This window comes from Pantherophis guttatus, chromosome 4, assembly GCF_059756535.1.
Source record: "Pantherophis guttatus breed Tessera chromosome 4, ASM5975653v1, whole genome shotgun sequence".
Classification (NCBI taxonomy): domain Eukaryota; kingdom Metazoa; phylum Chordata; class Lepidosauria; order Squamata; family Colubridae; genus Pantherophis; species Pantherophis guttatus.
In genome coordinates, this window is record NC_142066.1 from 44,797,222 (window position 1) to 44,812,093 (window position 14,872).

Consider the following 14,872-nt stretch of genomic DNA (forward strand, 5'->3'; position numbering starts at 1 on the left):
AAAACTGTGTTATGTTTTGGATATATTAAAAATATGCGGAATCTCCTATCAAAGCAGGACAGTCTCCCAGTCCTTGCAAGTACATTTTCACGCATTAGTATTTTCTTAAGAGAAAATACCTATTGTTTATTGAACACAATTTGTGTAATACTCCAGGAATAAAATGTTTTAACGTTTAGATTGCTTTTAGGAGGCTTAAATTCTTATATTAAATTTCAAGGCTTTTTCTTTTTTAAAAAAACACAACATTGAAAAATAGCGCTAATATAGTTGAACAACAGAAATAAGGATTATGGATAAGGCAGGAAGATGTTATTTTATAAAAAGAATCAGGTCAAAGTGAAAGAAATCATGCCAAAAGAATATAAACTCTAAAAAGCTAAAGACGACAAAACAATAATAGGACAGATTTAAGAATGCTCTTATGATGCAATTATGCATGCTTGTTTAATTAAAATAAAAAGTAAGGACTAAACCTTGGCAAGAATTTTTGTTTTCTCCCAAGTTCATTAAAAATACAAAGATTTTGTTCTTTGCTAGGTGTATTAATACAGGAAAAGGTGACATAACGTGCAAAGTTTATAATAGTAACAAAACAGAATGTAAGTAGTGCTTTCACTTTTGTCATAATAGGTATTTTCTGCTGTACATAATAAGGTCTATAAGTTATATGTTTTATTAACAAAATTACAATGGGACACTGAAAAATGAGTTTAAATATATATGAATAAGGTATCAAAATGTACAATTTAATATACAATAATCAAATAAAATTATTAATGTCAATTTAGCATAACGGTCTTAAATTGAACTTTTGATCTAAATTAGAATAAATGAAGCCATATACAGTATATGTATTTAATTTTTTTCAACAAAATTTATTCAGATTGCATTTTAAATATTTTATTTACAATACAGTGAAGAATGCAAAATGTATCTAGCCTTGCTTAATTAACTGATCTAGGAAACTGGAAGTGCCTACTAGTTATTCATTTGGACTGGTGAAAATATGTTTAAACTCTCAACCATATTTTTATAATATTGATATCTTTTATTGGGTAGCTTTTGCATTAGAGTGGTTTTCCAACGTATTTGCCACCATATGGAGGTACTGAAATTCTTCCCTGTGTTCCACACATACCACCTCTATGGCTGCAATTAATAACACCATCTAAAAACTACTCTAATGTATCATTTGGATTATCAAAAAGTTTAATAAAGTTAGGTTTGGATTTAATATTCTCAGTTGCAATTTGTCTTACTTTAATAAAGATTTTAGTCCCAAACAGTTGGGCCTCTACAATATGTATCTATTACTTTACATTTCCTCCATTACACTAGAAATTTACACTAGAATTTACCATGTTAAATTTCTTTGATATTAAATAACGTTTATAAAATGCTTTCCATGAATTTTCCTTTATTTTTGCTAAAACCAATTTCCTTCCTTTTTATGGCAGTTGGATAAGCATAAATCATAGTAGATATGTTTTATATTTAATTCCTATATTGTTGTCAACCCATTCTAAAACTTTATCTTCAAAGTGTTGTAATTTTATTAATGTTTTTCCTTTGTCTTCTTAGACCAGGGGTGTCAAACTCGATTCCATTGAGGGCTACATCAGGGTTGTATTTGACCTCCAGAGGCCAGGGTAGCCGTGCCAGCTCGATGTCACTTGTGTTGGGGGGCGCCTGTGGTAGCCCAAGCACTCTGCCAGCAAAAACAGGCATCTGTGCTCCATTTTTGGCTCCCACATCCTCCTGCAACCCTCTGCCAGCAAAAAAGGAGCTCCAATTTTTGCTGGCAGAAGCACCGCAGGCCAATCCTTCACGGTTTCCAGGACGGCCCCGTGGGTCAGATCTAAGTACCCCACGGGCCAGATCTGGTCCCCGGGCCTTGAGTTTTACACCCTTGTCTTAGATGGTGGATTTAGCCAAATTTCAGATTTAGTCATAGCTTTAGTCTATATGTGTGTGTTCTAACAGCTTGGATTGCAGCTAAATGCAACTTGATGTATTTGAAACCATGAATGAGACATGTTCCCTGTATTTATTTCTAATTGTTTTCTAAATAGGTCCATCATGTATTTTTTAAAATGGTCCTATTTTTCCTCCCAATTCTGATATTGTTTAATTTTACTTATTATAGAAGGCATGCTGAAATATAAAGTTTGAAATAATGACTTTGTGGATTTAATTTAGGGAACCATCTTTTCCCATTTTTTTTACATGTTTAGAACTTTTGAATATTTTTCATTTTTAATGAACATTCCTGGCAAAAGGAAATTACTTAATTTTTGCTAATGCTATATGTACACAATCCATCTTGAATCAAGGGGCTAATTCTTCTGAGTTTATCAAGCAAAAAATGTTATTGATGTAGTTCGTAATGCTGTTAGCTTGGTTGCTTGGTTGCAGATATTTCATTACCAAACTAGGTAACCTTATCAATTTCATTGGGTAATGAAATATTTGTAAGCAAACAGCTAGCTCAGAGAGCACCAAAAACTCCAGTTTAGTCCTGAGCTACAAATATTATCTTCTGTTGGAATGTTATTGATGTGATAAGCATCATAATTAAATTTAATACTGGAATAAAGGCCATCTTTATTAGTGTTTTACAAAGAATCTTTAATAATCCAAGATGTTTGGGAGGGACTTGATAAGTGGACAGAAATACCAAATCCAAATTAAACCTCTGGCAGAAATGCTGGGAACCATAATAATTTTGTTGCTGTGTATGCGTTTACCAATAGAGTTTTTTCAGATATATACAGTACATAGAAATTGTTTGGAAAAGGTATAAGAAGCAAGGAAATAGAGGTATTTCACTGCTGTTTTTGTACCCAGCTATGACAACTTTGTCCATTGTCATTTTCCTAACTGAATAATTAATTAATGGATTGGATCAGTAAATTCTACAGGAGAATGTCAGGGTAATTGTCTAAAAGGTAAACTTGAAACAAATATGATTCCTTTGTCATGACAATAATCCTAAACACACAAATTCATCAAATTGAATGGATGTAGCAGAAGAAACTGCATTTACAAAAGCCAAAGCAAAACTCTAACCTTAAGCTAACTGATATCTATAGCATGATTTGAATCAAGCATTTTAAGTAGGACAGTCTAAAGAGGAATGCCAAAATACCTGCAGGTATTGTTCAATAGGCACAAGTACTACTGGTTATTAAATCTTAAGCTTTGCATGCTCACAAAAGGCCAGTAAATATTGATTCAGTGTGTTTAGTGAAGAATTGGATTTTTTGTTTGTTGTTTATCTGTTTATTTTCATTAAATTATCAGAAACGCTTCATTAATAGGATTTAGATAGGAATCAGTCCATACTATAGGTCGCAGTATTGCAGGATTACAAATAGTTAAAGGTTTTACAAACTTATTTTCATTATTATAGGGACAGTGGAAGAATTAGAATTTCCCAATAAGCAATTGTAATTCAATCAGAATGAAAACTAGAACTTGGCAGCTGATACATAAGTAGCCTTAGCTGTCCAAAATCTTGTTGTCCAGCTTTTCCCATTTTCGCACTTGGAAAATACTGACCAGACCTTGTCCATTTTAAGTGGTTTTATTCACAGTTTGGGAGTGGTTTTGTAAATTTTATGCATATGCATCCATGGTGGATGAACTTTTATGTAAGTACACAGTATATTGCTTTTATGGTACTATGATATTATCATCTATACAGTTCCTAGCTGTAATTCAGCTGCAATGATATCCCACAAATAAGAGTATTGGGAATGTTTTGCTTGGAGGAAAATACATATATGAGGTAGATTTATCATTAAGATAAGTTAAGAATTTTGTCTAAAGAACACATTTGTTTTCAAGAATCTGGTGGCATAATTGAAGTCTCTTGTTATTACAACTTCATGCCTCTGAAAGATCTATGATTTGTTTTTGGAAGACATGATATCTTGGAGATCATCTAACCAGGAATCTGTTACTCTCCTAGATGGTTGGTATGTTTCATCAATGTACTTCTCTTACCTCATCTTCTGCAAAGACTAACAATTTCGAAAGTCCAGTGGTGCAGAGTATCTTGTCTATCACCTGCATCTGTTTCACATTCACATTCATTGGGCTTCTTCCTTTGTTAGATTGTCTTCCTTATGAAATGATGTTTCTACTATTGGTTTCTATTGTAGAGTCTCCTTCCTTTGAATAGATAAAACTTCATTTTCTCTTACAAGTTAAATTGTGAGCACTTACTCCTCCAGTCTTCTGATTTCTTTTTCAAGGGATACTGCAAATATATGTCTGAATGTTCTAAGATAGGAAGACAAATGTGCTACAAGCTTTGTAACTCATACTGGTGTTTATTCATTGGTTTTGTAAAGGCACATCATTTTAAAGGCGAATACTTCCTCTTGGTTTTTTTTCCTCAGGAAATATAAATTTATGGTTTAAATCATTTATTTATTAAGAAAATTGTTAATTTGCTATGGACTGCTCTCTAAACTGCTCCCTGAACTCTCCTGTCCATTTATTTAGGAGATCTTTGTATAGAGACAGTGGGAATTTGGAGATGTCCAACTCTGAATTCACAGAAAAGGAAAAATAACCTGAGTGCTTTTGGCATACTGACGACAACTATCTTCAAACCTGCAAATAATCTTTCCTAGTTACTTTATTAGAAGTTAAATAATGTGGAGACAAGATAGAGCCTTGAAGATAGAACCTCCCAGGTTGCTTCACAAAGTATAGAGAAAATTGTCTTTCGTTTTCTGTTTACATCCAGAAAGATAAATACAGAATAACTGAAGACCTCCCATATCTTCAGTACAATATAACACGGTCATGGTCAAAAACTGCTGAAATTTCCAGAATCTTTTTTTTTTCTGGTTCTGTTTTTCAACAACATGTTCAAGGGCACATTTGCTTGCTATATTGAAATTTAAACTGAAACTGGGAAAGATCAAGATAATCTCTTCATCTGAGAGCTGCAGCTGGAGCACTGCGTTTTTACTTTGACTAAGTATCAACTATTGGACACTAGCCAATTGTTATTAATATCAGTTGAGAATATAGCAACAATTTTCCTAAATAAGGACTTTCCTTCCTCCTCCTTTAGAATTGTGGGAATTGTACCCACAAAGGAGAATAATTGGACTGGTCATTAGAAAACAGAATCTGTAGATAGCCTTATGAACCAATCTGGTGAGCAATCTAACAGGTAAGTAGAGGCACAAACAGACCAAGAACTGTATCTTCTGCCTGCAGAATAAGCAGTGAACTGAAGGGGATTCTCCTGCTGTTGAAATAGCTGTATAAAGGTTGAGCATATTGCTATCCACTTCCTGTAAAAGTACGTTGCTGAATTAGGCCAGAGTTTCTATCCATAGCAGATCAAGGCCTGAAAGCTCACCACTATCGGGTCTTGATGGAACTAACCGGATATTGTTTGTCTTTAGTATCTGGGTGTTGCCTCTGAACTTTCAAGTTCCTTTAGCTATTGTGCTTAATAGTTGTTGATTGACTTGTTTGTCAATGGAAAGGAAGATCAAGTGACAAGCTTCCATTTCTTTTGCTTGCTAGGCTAAGTCTGGCAGAGAAGAAAATACAATTCCTTCTTTGGACGGGCAGTCTTTATCCATTCTGCTTTCAGAAAGAATGTGCAGCACACTGCTGTCTACCCTGCAAACATTTGCTAAACAGACTCATCGCAATAATTCATCCATTTGTGAGCCAGTCTTTGGGACAAGTTATTAAGCAGCAGATTCTAAAACTATTATAGCTTCTTCAGCTATGTTCAGACTCCTAGCATTTCCTGAATTTTATCTTTTGGCTGTAAAAAGGGTGAAATTCCTAAAAACAAACTTGGAATGATGAAATGGAGATTCCAAATGTCTCTATAATAAGAAGGTATTTCTTTCGTCTTCACTCAGCCAGATCTCCATAAAGCAGGTCAGTGCTGTCATTCAGGATTAAATCCTAGATAAGCATATTTTAGGAGCAGCTGAATTTGAAGTTACAAGGCACTGCCTTTAGGTTGGTGTCCTACTTTGACTTCCCAATTTAGGAGGCCACCTGAAAGTAAGGGAAGTCAGCCTATGTCCTGCCCATTTTTTCACCCAGTGCCTGAACTGGCAGCCTCCCATCAAATCTCTTCCAGTCCCCTTTCATTGATATATGTTCCCCATCTCATAGTTACAAGCAAGTAAAGAAATAAAAAAATGAAGCAGTTCTGTCATCTCTATTTTCCTCTATTGCTTATACATAAAATCCATCCAAGAAGTCTTACTGAAGAAGATCTGAGATTCCTTTTGTAAGTAGGAAGCAGATGATGGTAACTCTGTAGAATCTTGTACTAGTCCTATAATGAGAACTGGCAGGGCAATTATTAGCTTCACAATCTATCTAAAAATGGTTGCTTGGGTAATATTTCTCAAGTGCTTGAGAACTGGAAGATAGTCAATGTGGCATTAGTTTTTAAAAAGGGACCTGGAAAGACCCAAGGAATTACAGGCTGGTTAGGTTAGTGTGTTAGTAAATTGCTGGAATAAGTGTTTCTGAAGAAAAATCATGGATTCTACAAAATTAAATCATGTGTGATCAAACTTTTTTGAGATTTTGAAAGTGTTCATATACACGTGGATGAAGATAATTCCATCAGAACAGTATATTTGAATTTCCAAAAAGCCTTTGGTGAAGTTCCTTGTTGAAATCTGATGGAGCAATGTCTATGTTTCCAGGACAATCACTTTCCTTCTACCATGTTTACCTTCTCAACAACAGGAGGAAGGACTATGTTGACTTCCAACTATTTCTATGTTTCACCCATCTTCAGATTTGCTCTTTACATGCACACCTTCCCTTTAAATTCAGTTATCACATAATTTTGTATCTTTCTCCAACTTTGTGTCAATAATTAACCTAGATAATCTTATCAAGGCTTGGCTGTACCTTTGTGTTTCCCTCTCTGGTATTACTGATACTTCTATATCTAAGAAGGGAATCCTTCTTCCAAGGAGCTTATTCTATTCTGGGAGCATTGATGTAAAATCTGCTTCATTTTTACATCTCACTTTATAGATGTGGCTCTGTTGTATTCCTCATTTCATTTTTATCTTGGCATACTATAGACCCGGGGTCTTGGACTTGAAGTCCACAAGTCTTAAAGCGGCCAAGTTTGAAGACCTCTGCTGTAGACAATAGACCATAAATGTTCTGATTGACCAGCTCAACTGTACCTAGTCACTCACTCATGAATGGAGACTTCAGGTCACAGCTGTTTTCTGTACCAGGTGCCTTAATCAATACATGAGCTGTGCCACGTATTGATTAAGATATTGGTCCAGGAGTGCAGACACCCAAATTCTAGTCAGTCTATATTTCTTTCAATCAAACGTATCTCAAAGGCTGTTGGGGGGGAAATGGAGGGGGCATTATGTAGGCACCTTGAGCTCCTGTGGTAGACTCTTCAACTAGGCTAGAGAGAGAGATCAAGAGGAGCTGAAATTAATGTCAGGCAAAAGCAACCAGAATCACTTGTGAAGAGTCTCAACAATATTTTATTGCTAGTTAGCATTCCACTACAGCTCCTGAACAAAAGACTGGATATAACTCACAAAATAAATAAACACTGAGGTTGATCTTGTCTCAAAATCTTGACAGCCAAACTAAAGGAGGTCTTCCTGGCTTGTTACAGGGCCTTTATAAGAGCTTTTTACGCAACTAGGTTTAAAACCTTTGTCAAATTGCACAAAAATAAAATCTTCCTTCATGGAAGATTTTTGAATATTTGAACTTTGCCAAACAGTTATTTTGGCTTAGCAGCTACTTGCAGTCCGTGTTATTATCTCTGCCTTTCCTACCACAGGAATACAGAGAAAGCAGTCCTTTTTAAAAAATCACTTTATGACTATGAGACTTTTCATATAATAAATTAAATACCATCATCACCCCTTCTGTTGAATTGCAAAACTGTAATGAGAATTTTTGCAGCTAAAATACTTCAAGTGATCATCTGTGAATTCATTCATCTTGCCCTCCTACCTCATGGTGTTGGTGATGTCTGTGTTCCTGCCGTGTGGATCTCACAGGAACGGAGTATTCCAGAAGGGGCAATCTCTAGTCACATATCAAGGAAGGTGGGACTCTGGTAGATTCTAAGCAGCCTTTTTCCAGGATCATACTTGTAAGTATAAATCCATAGGTGACACTCAAAGAATTCCAGTTATAGGTAAATAATTAGCTTTTCCAATATAGGAAAGGTCTGCTAACTATTTACACGCTGTACTTTTTTCATTTTCATTTTATTGGATTTATATACCGCCCTACTCCCGAAGGATTCAGGGCGGTGAACAGCCAAAGATAAAACACACAAACTACAAAATTTAAAAGACAAAATATAAAAACCCATTAAATAGTTTGGCCCAAAACAAATTAAAACACCCCTAATGGTTTAAAACAAATTTACAATTTACAATTTAAAAGGGAAGTTAGGCCAGGCCAGCCTGCTGAAATAAAAAGGTCTAGAGGGCATGGCGGAAGGTGCGTAAATCCTCCGTATCTCCGGGGGGGGAGCTCATTCCAGATGGCAGGTGCCCCACAGAGAAGGCTCTCCCCCTGGGGGCCGCCAGTCGATACTGTTTGGCCAGCGGCACCCTGAGGAGCCTCTCTCTGTGTGAGTGTACTGGCCGGTGAGAGGCTACTGGTGGCAGAAGGCGGTCCCATAAGTACCCAGGTCCTAAGCCATGGAGCGCTCTAAAGATGGTAACCAAAACCTTGAAGCGCACCCGGAAGATCACCGGGAGCCAGTGCAGCTCGCGCAGGAGAGGTGTTACATGGGAACGCCACATCGCTCCCATAACCACCCGCGCGGCCACACTCTGAACCAGTTGGAGCCTCCGGGTGCTCCTCAAGGGGAGCCCCATGTAGAGAGCATTACAGTAGTCCAGGCGGGAAGTGAGAAGGGCATGAGTGACCGTGCGTAAGGAGTCCCGATCCAGAAAGGGATGCAACTGGCGAATCAGGCGAACCTGATAAAAAGTTCTCCTGGCCAGAGCCGTCAAATGCTATTCTAAAGACAGCCGTGAATCCAGGAGGACACTCAAGTTGCGAGCCCTCTCCGTGGGGGCCAATGACTCACCCCCAATAGTCAGTGATGGCACCAACTGACTATATCGGGACGCCGGAAACCACAGCCACTCGGTCTTGGATGGGTCGAGCCTGAGTCTGTTTCTCCCCATCCAGATCCGCATGGCCTCCAGGCACCCGGACATCACTTCAAGGGAATCATTGGGGTGGTCCAGGATGGAGATGTACAACTGAGTATCATCAGCGTACTGATGGTACTTCACCCCGAAACCATGGATGATCTCACCCAGTGGCTTCACATAAATGTTGAACAGAAGGGGCAAGAGGACCAACCCTTGTGGCACCCCACATATAAGGCGCCTCTGGGTCGACCTCTGCCCCCCTGCCAACCCAGACTGCAACCAGTCGGAGAGAAAGGAGGAGAACCACCACAGCACGATGCCCCCCACCCCCAACTCTTCCAACCGGTGCAGAATGATACCATGGTCGATGGTATCAAAAGCCGCTGAGAGGTCTAATAGGACCAGGACAGAGGAACAATCCCTGTCCCGAGCCCTCCAGAGATCATCAACCAACGTGACCAATGCCGTTTCCGTGCTGTACCCAGGCCTGAAGCCCGACTGGAACGGATCCAGATAAACCATTTCATCCAGGTACTGGGGAAGCTGTCGCGCCACCACACTCTCAACAACCTTCGCCACAAAGTGAAGATTGGAGACTGGACGATAATTTGCTAACACTGCCGGGTCCAGGGAAGGCTTCTTGAGGAGAGGCCTCACTACCGCCTCTTTCAAAGCAGAGGGAAAGTCACCCTCACTCAATGAAGAATTTATAATCCCCTGGAGCCAGCCTCGTGTCATCTCCTGAGAGGCCAGCACCAACCAGGAGGGACACAGGTCCAATAAACATGTGGCTGCCCTCAGTCTACCCAGAATCCTGTCCACGCCTTCGGGAGTCACAGGATCAAACTCTTCCCAGATAATATGCTGAAGACCTGCCTCCATCATTCCTCCTGAATCTACCCAGTCAGAGTCCAAGTCTTCCCGAATCTGAGCGATTTTGTCATACAGATACTGCACAAAATCCTCGGCCCTGCCCTCCAAGGGGTCCTCCCGCACTCCCTGGTGGAGAAGGGAACTGGACACTCTATACAGGGTGGCCGGGTGATTATCTGATGTTGCAATAAGAGTGGCAAAATAGTTACATTTTGCCACTTTTATTGCCACTAGGTAAGTCTTAATATGAGATCTTACCAGTGTTCGGTTGGAATCAGAAAGACTGGCCCTCCAACTGCTCTTTAGGTGTCTTTTCCGGCGCTTCATCTCCCTCAGCTCCTCGGTGAACCAAAAAGCCAGGTGAGACCGGTGCCGGGTCAGAGGCTGCAAAGGCACGACCCGATCCAAAGCTCCAGTGGCCGCCCTATCCCAGGCGGCCACTAGGTCTTCAGTCGAGGCATGAGCCAGAGCCTCAGGGAATGGCCCAAGCTCCATCTGGAACCTATCAGGTTTCATCAGGCGCCTGGGGCGGTACCATCTCATCGGTTCTGCCTTCCTGCAGCGGAGTGTGGTGGTTCGAAGGTCAGAGCGAAGGAGGGAGTGATCTGACCATGACAAGGGCTCAGTCGCTATATTCCCTATCTCAAGATCACTCAACCACTGACCAGAGACAAAAACCAAGTCCAGCGTGTTTCCCCCCGTGTGAGTAGGGCCATGAGCTAACTGGGTCAGGTCCATAGCCGTCATGGAAGCATGAACTCCCGAGCCACCTCAGATATCTCACCAACGGATGGCAAGTTAAAATCCCCCATGACCATAAGCCTGGGGGTATCAACCGCCACCACGGCTATAACACTGAGCAGCTCGGGCAGGGCTGCCGCCAAGTGGTAGGGAACTAGGTACGCATGGGCATCAGCATGCCCATTTGTACCCCATGACCCCACTTCACAAGGAGGAACTCACATCCGGCAGTCTGAGGCACAGTGACCTCCCTCGGCCCAAGACCTTCTTTAATGACAACCGCTATCCCCCCGCCCCTCCACTGTGACCTTGGCTGATGAAATGCGCAAAAACCGGGTGGGCACATTTCAACGAGGGGGACCCCCCCTCCTGGCCCAACCAGGTCTCTGTAATACCCGCCAGGTCCACTCCCCCCTCCTGAACAAGATCGCAGATGAGGGGGGCTTTATTTACCACGGACCTGGCATACTTACGTTCTAAATTCCTGGATTGTGGCAAAATGATGTTAAGGAGCACATTTGCCAAGCTACTGATTCTGTGTTTATTGGATCTGTTGTATTATAGCATTCTTAATTTAAAGTAGATAGCTGCATATTTAAAGATAAAAAAATTAAGCAAGATGATTAAGATACTAATGTGGACTGAATTATGCACCGCTCAGCGGTCTGTGCTGGAGCTTGTCAATTTGCAAGGGAAATAAAAGTGGCATAAAAATGGGGAATTCTGTTGGCTAATTGACAACAACATAGGGCAGATTTTTGGTTGGAATTAGAAATTCTCATGTGCCTAAATCCCTGTCAAACTGGACTAGCACATATTTTTCCAATCCTGGTTATTTTAGTAGTGAAATCTAGAAACAGACACATTGGAAGGTTACTGCAGAAAAAAACATAGTGATTCATCAAGTCTACCCTTTGAGATTTTTGGGTTTTTTTTAAATTTATTCATTCTTTTTTTAAAAAAAAATTGTGGGACGATACACATGTGTTTATCCCAAGCACATTTAAACTCAGTTACTGATGATTGACTACCTGTACTGGAAATTGGTTTCAAGCTTTCACTACTATTTCTGTGAAGTAATACTTTCTAACATCACTTCTGAACTTCCCTTCTGTCAGTTTGAACTTCTTGATTTTTGCTTAATATTGAAAATACTGCCTTCTAGAATCTGTTCTTTTATCAGTTGAAACAGCACAGTGGTATATATGGAATCTAATATTTTACATTTCTAGGGTTTTTTTCATTGTGGGGATCAATTTAAATTTAAAAATAATTACCAGAACCAGAATCTGTACTGTAATTTAAAATAGTGAAATTAAATGGAAAAATCCATACATTGTCCCATCATTTAACTTCTTCTCATTCAAATTCAGATTGTTCTCCTTATCTCATATGTAAAGGAGGGCTCCTCATATTATCTCGTTCTTTGCAGTTACCCTTAACTCTCAATTCCTGGGTGACTTTCCAGCTCATGGTCCCAACACAGAATGAGCCTAGCACATAAATTACTTTGAAATCTGAATTTTATTACATTTGTTAAAAACTGGTCTATACTGTACTGTATTACAAAGCATTTCATTTGCTTAAGGACAATTCACTATTTTTCAGAGATTTAGGTTTTCATAGACTATGAAGTGATAGTCTGGCCTCAATGAGGAAGAATAAATGGATATGTTTGTTTTCATGTATAGATCAATAGATGTGAAGAACAGGGAAGGTGAGTAAAGCATTGTGTTTGAAATAGCCTTGAGCATTGCACAGTAGGCACACACTTTTTCCACACGCTAAGAGGAGTCCTGGTGGCACAACGGTTAGAATGCAATATTGCAGGCAAACTCTGTCCACAGTCTAGAGTTCAATCGTAATGGGGCTTAAGGTTGACTCAACCTTCTATTGTTGGCAGCAATATGCTGGCATTGTAAATGCCCAAACAGTGCTGTAAAATACTATAGAATAGTATATAAGACTTAAGTGCTAGATGCTATTTTTTGGGAGAAGCTGTTTTTGTATGGTTGTAAAAGCCAACAGTGAAAGATTAAGCAAGCAGATATGAATCAAATAAGTATTTACTTATATCAGATACCAAAGACATGTGTTCCTCATTTGAAGATGTGCTGGTTCTCTTTTAGTACATTATCGCCCTTTCTGTCAACAATAAAATACAACGGTCATATAGACTCTCAGCTCAGCCTGATACAGAGACCATCCAGTTGCTTTGCGATTGGGTCCCATTCAGGTTGGCATAAATGCCTCAAACTGAAAGCCTGTATGACTAAAGTATCTGTAGTAAATGGGTAAAATATTTAAGTATAGACATTCACTATAACCTTATTTGTTTGTTTTGTTTGTTTGTTTGTTTGTTTGTTTGTTTGTCAAGTACAAGGAAACAAGTAACAGTATAGACATAGACATGGACATATGAAAGTTTTTTGCCACAAATAAAAGGAAATAAATAAGCAAAACATAGCCATAAACACATAGAATGATTACATATAAATGGGGACAGTAGGCACGCTGGTGCACTTATGCATCCCCCCTTAGGGACCTCTTAAGAAACATGAAAGGTCCACGGTAGACAGTTTAAGGTAAAAGGTATGGGGATTAGCGAGACTAACAACAGGATCAGGTAAAGAGTTCCAGACATTTACTACTCTATTGCAGAAGTCATATTTCCTACAATCAAGATTAGAGCGAATTACATTGAGTTTGAATCAATTGATAGCCCTTGTGTTATTATGGTTGAAATTAAAATATTCATTTACAGGTAGGACTTTCTGGTAACTAATCTTATGAACTAAGCATAGGTCGGAACGTAGACAGCATAGTTCGAGGCTATCCAGACTTAAAATTTCAAACCTGATGGTATAGGAATTTTATTTCGAGCAGAAGATTTGAGTACTCTTCTAGTAAAATATCTCTGGACCCTCTCTAATGTATTGATGTCTGAAATACAAGATTATCCTCCCTGGTTGGGAACGGCAGGCAGCACTGGGTAGGCTCAGTCAGTAGATCAATCAGGACCGGGTCTGCAATGAAGCTTAGCCCCACCCTTCCTGCTGCTCTCTCCAGTTTATCGACTCGGTCGACTTGGACAGTTTAGTCTCCTGCCTTTCCTTGCAAAAAAAAAAAGAAAAGAAAAGAAAAAAAAAAGAAATCCTTTTACACCAACAGTTCTTTTAAGAACTACCAGGGCAATCAGGCTGAGCCTCTCGGCTTGAAGGATTCTTCCAGCCTCCCAGACGGCCGAACGAGGCTTCTGACTGCCTGTGAGCAGTCCCTCAGGCTGGGCCCACGAGTTCGCTCCGTAGCCCTGTCCTGCACCGCACTCGCCCCGTTGCTGCTTCGGGCGAGGCTTGGCTGCATTCTAAAAGCCTTTGCTTAGCAGCTCTTCACAGATCCTTTGCTGGCCTTGATCTGTGCATTTTGCTGGTTCGAATTCTTCTCCTGGCACGAAGAGCGCAGTGAGTACTACGGGGCCTCCCTCCATTCTACCCCTGACCAAAAGCCTGATTGCCAAGATGACAGATTCTCGTTCCTCTAAAGCTGGGCGTGGGGCTGCTTCCCAAAATTCCAGGAAACGCCACAACAGCGATCCCAGGTAGGGGACTTCAGGGCAGCAGCGCAGCCACAAAAAGAACAAGGTGGCCTCTGTCCCTCAGCCTAAAGCAGCTCAGGCCTCAAAAGATGAACAACGCAGGCATAGGGCCTTAGAAAGGGCCGTCCAAAAGGCGCAGCTTCAGGCTTCCAAGGATGCCATGGTCCCCCCTCCTCAGGCTTTCCTTCAGGAGCCCTTTTCTGAGGCCTCTCACCGTCATGCCCAGCCCCAGGCCTCCTGCAGGGAATCACTTTCTCCGGATTGACTTGACTCGAGGCCTTCTCCCTCTTCCAGCACAGCAGCCATTTTGTTTGCCACGCTGCCCCAAGATGGCCACCGTCACAGCCTTGACTCACAAGTACGAGGGGATCCAGTTCTCTCTGACTGTCAACCCCCTCCTTCTCCTCCTCCTCCGCCCCCTCCTCCTCCCCCCTCTGCCAGTTCTGATTCTCTGCCTGCCACAATTTCACCTGCCCTG

At 40.4% G+C, this 14,872-nt stretch overlaps 1 protein-coding gene across 12 annotated transcripts in view; it reads left to right on the forward strand.

Moving 5' to 3' along the window:
• SPOP (speckle type BTB/POZ protein) overlaps positions 1–14,872 on the forward strand; it is a 126,211-nt gene that overhangs the window by 74,144 nt on the left and 37,195 nt on the right. Inside the window, exon 1 of one of the 12 annotated variants that reach the window (XM_087892037.1) lies at positions 546–602. The exons of the other annotated variants lie outside the window; for them this stretch is intronic. The gene's annotated coding sequence lies outside the window, so the exon portion shown is untranslated. Of the gene's footprint in view, positions 1–545; positions 603–14,872 lie in introns of those variants that run through there. 12 annotated transcript variants of the gene reach the window in all.